The 4,173-nt window shown below is 41.3% G+C and overlaps 1 pseudogene; it reads right to left on the reverse strand.

Annotated features, from left to right (window-relative positions):
* Positions 1-387: 387 nt before the first annotated feature.
* LOC141502808 (putative RNA-binding protein EIF1AD pseudogene) lies at positions 388-878 on the reverse strand (annotated as a pseudogene).
* Positions 879-4,173: the final 3,295 nt, after the last annotated feature.

Raw genomic sequence — 4,173 nt, forward strand, 5'->3', positions numbered from 1 at the left:
ACCTTTTTTTTTTTCCCTTGTTTAAGTTATGATTCCATTTTCCCCTGGATGTGGGAAATAGAAACAGATATTGCCCTCTATTGGGGCCCATTCTGAAATGGTCCACACAATGGCTAGCCCCCACCCAGGCATTTTCTGGTCCCTCCTTTTCACTGGAGAAAGACATCAAACTCAGAATCGATTTACTAGGCACACTGGTACACCTCAGTGCCCGGCTCTCTTTCAACCCACCAGGGGTTTAATCTCCTACAGAGAGGAGTAGGAGTTCGGGTGGGAGCCCTGCCTCATCCCCCATCCAGGGGGTGGATCCACAGGGCAACCCGTTCATGTCCATAGAGGCGTGGTCAGGCAGAGAAGAGGCTTCCCACTGGAAGGGAAGCCAAGATCTCAGGCCTCTTCCTCACTCTCCTCTTCGCTCTCCTGATACTGGACACGATTGGTGTTGACAAAGAGGTCTGAATCGCCCTCAGAACTGTCGTCTTCTGAAGACTGGGGTTCTCCTGGGAGTTCTGCCTGAGGTGGCCTGTTTCTGCTGTTGCTTTGTTTCTCAGCTACTCAGAGAAGGCTTCAGGCCGGAGCCCCTCCTTCTGCAGAGAATAGATGTGGTCCTTGCAGAGCACGAAGGAGATCTCGGCCTTCACCTTCTCTCCTTCCTCGATGGGGTCCACGGTGAGAAAGTCACCTCTCTTGATCCAGATGTTCTTGCGGTACTTGGAGGGCATGCTGACCAGGCAGCGCTGGCCCTGCGCCATCTCCACCTCGTGCAGGTTGTTGCCGGGGGTCCCCAGGACCCTCACGATCTGCTGCTGGGCCGAGGGCACCCTGTGCTCCTCGAGCATCTCCTGCACCACGGGCTTCCGCTTGGTGGCCTGAGACATGCCGGCTCCGGGGCTGTGGGGGCCGGGCCGGGCGCCCCCCGCGGGGTCAGAGGCCGTCCGGGGCCCCGTGGCCACCCTCGGCCCCTCCATTTACAGACTGGGGAGCGGGGGGTTGGGGCCGGGCGCCGAGGGGAGGGGGAAGCTAGGAGGGGCGGGGCTTTCTGCGGCGACCACCGGGGGCGGGGGACCCACTAGCCAGGAGGGAGAGCCAGCCGGACAGGCCCGGGTCCAGCGGAGCCGCCTCCGCGGGGCCCTCCTCGCCTTACCTTCCCACTGACCGCCGCAGGCAGCCCGCGCCCTGGATAGTTTAGTTTTGGTACAATTGTCATTTTTATTATATTAGCTCTACCTATCCATGAGCAGTTGATATTTGCCCAGTTATTCATATCTGATTTAACTTGTGTGAGAAGTGTGTTATAATTTTTTTCAAAAAGATTATGAGTCTGTCTTGGCAAATTAGATTCCCAAGTATTTTATATTGTCTGAGGGTACTTTGAATGGGATTTCTCTTTCTAGCTCTTCCTGCTTTTTCTTGCTAGACATAGATAGAAAATTTGAGGATTTATGAGGGTTTATTTTATAACCTGCAACTTTGCTAAAATTGCTAATTGTTTCCAGTAGTTATTTGGATTATTTCTTGGGATTCTCTAGGTAGACCATCATGCCATCTGCAAACAGTGAGAGTTTTGTCTCTTCCTTCCCAATTCTAATTCCTTCAATTTCTTTTTCTTTCCTAATTACTGATGCTAACATTTCTAATACAATATTGAATAGTAGTGGTGATAATGGGCACCCTTGTTTCACCCCGATCTTACTGGAAATGCCTCTAGCCTCTCCTCATTGAATATAATGCTTGTTGATGGTTTCAGATAGATACTGTTAATTATTTTAAGGAACAGTCCATTTATTCCTACACTCGCTAGTGTTTTTAATAGGAATGGATGCTGTATTTTGTCAAAAGCTTTTTCAGCATCTATTGATATGATCATATGATTTCTGACAAGTTTGTTGTTGATATAATTGAGTATACTAACAGTTTTCCTCATATTGAACCAACCCTGCATTCCTGGAATAAATCCTACTTGATCATAATGTATTATCCTAGTGATAACTTGTTCTAATCGTTTTGCTAGGATTTTATTTAGGATTTTTGCATCTATATTCATCAGTGAAATAGGTCTATAATTTTCTTTCTCTGTTTTAACTCTTCCTGGTTTAGGTAACAGCACCATATTGGTTTCATAGAAAGAGTTAGGCAGAATTCCATCTTTCCCTATTGTTCCAAAGAGTTTAATATAGAATTGGAACCAATTGTTCCTTAAATATTTGGTAGAATTCACTTGTTAATCCATCAGGGCTGGAGATTTTTTTTTTTAGGGAGTACAATAATCACTTGTTGAATTTCCTTTTCTGAGATAAGGTTGTTTAGGTATTTAATCTCTTCTTCATTTAACCTGGGCAACTTATATTTTTGTAAATATTCCTCCATTTCACTTAGATTATCAAATTTATTGGCATAGAGTTGTGCAAAATAATTTTGAATTATTACTTTAATTTCCTCCTCATTGGTGGTGAGCTCACCGTTTTCATTTATGATACTAGCAATTTGGTGCTCTTCTTTCTTTTTTTAAATCAAATTGACCAGAGGTTTATCAATTTTATTGGTTTTTTCATAATACCAACTTTTGGTTTTATTTATTAATTCAATAGTTTTTTGTTTTCAATTTGTTTTTAATTTCTTCTTTAATTTTTAGGATTTCTAATTTGGTATTTAATTGGGGATTTTTGATTTGTTCTTTATCTAATTTTTTTTAGGTACATGTATAGTTCATTGATTTCCTCTTTCTCCAATTTATTCATGTAAGAATTTAGAGCTATAATATATCCCCTGAGAGTTGCTTTGAATGAATCCCATAGGTTTTGGTATGTTGTTTCATTATTATCATTATCTAGGATTAAATGGTTAATTCTTTCTATAATTTGTTTTTTAGTCCACTCATTTTTTAAAATGAGTTTATTCAGTTTCCAATTTATTCTGTGTCTGTATCTCCTTGGTCCAGTATTGCATATGACTTTTATTGCATTGTGATCTGAGAAAGATGTATTCACTATTTCTGCCTTTCTGCAGTTGATCATTAGGTTTTTATGTCCTAGTACATGTTAAATTTTTTGTATAAGTTCCATGTACTGCAGAGAAAAAGGTATATTCCTTTCTTTCCCTGTTCAGTTTTCTCCATAAGTCTACCAATCTAATTTTTCTAACAATCTATTTATCTCCTTAACTTCTTTCCTGTTTATTTTATGATTCGATTTATGTAGATCTCATAGCAGGACATTGAGGTCTCCCACTAGCAGAGTTTTGCTGTCTATGTCTTCCTGTAGTTCTTGCAGCTTCTCCTCTAAGAATTTGGGTGCTGTCCCACTGGGTGCATATATATTCAATATTGAAATGACTTTATTGTCTATGGTACCTTTTAGGAGGATAAAATTTCCTTCCTTATCTATTTTAACACTATCTGGTTTTGCTGCTGCTTTGTCTGAGATAAGGATTGCTACCCCTGCTTTTTTTTACTTCAGCTGAAGAAAAATATATTTTGCTCCACCCTTTTACCTTCACTCTCTCTCTCTCTATATATATATCTGCTTCAAATGAGTTTCTTGTAAGCACCATATGGTAGGATTCTGGTTTTTAATCCACTGTGCTATTTGCTTATGTTTTAAGGGCGAGTTCATCCCATTCACATTCAAGGTCATGATTACTAATTCTTTATTGCCCTCTGTGCTATCTTCCCTCTGTTTGTATTTTCCCCCTTCCCCCCCTTATCCATATTCCCCAGTTTTTTGTTTCTGAATACCACCCCCTTTCAGTGTGTTTGCCCTCCTATATCACAGCCTCCCCTTTCTTTCCCTTTTCCCTTTTTCCCTTCCCTTCCTTTTGTTATTTTCCCCCCACTCCCCTTCCCTTTCTCTGTCCCCCCCTCCCCTTTTAATACTTGAAAGTTTAGATGTTTAATAAGTTAAGTGAGTATGTGTAGGTTGACTTTAAGCCAAGTCTGATGAGAAGGAGATTCAGGTGTTTCTCATCTGCTCCCTTCTTCCCCTCTATTACCATAGTTTTTTTTGTACCTCTTAATGTAATGAGATTTACCCCATTCAACCCCCTCCCTCCTCCAATCTCTTTCCTGTCCCCCTTTTTAAGGGGGTAGTGTTTTTTAGATCATTCTATCTAAGTCATAGAAAATTCTGAGTGTCTGTCCCTTCTAGTTCAGTATATTCTATCGAATAGAGTCAAAAT

Source organism: Macrotis lagotis, chromosome X, assembly GCF_037893015.1.
Source record: "Macrotis lagotis isolate mMagLag1 chromosome X, bilby.v1.9.chrom.fasta, whole genome shotgun sequence".
NCBI lineage: Eukaryota > Metazoa > Chordata > Mammalia > Peramelemorphia > Peramelidae > Macrotis > Macrotis lagotis.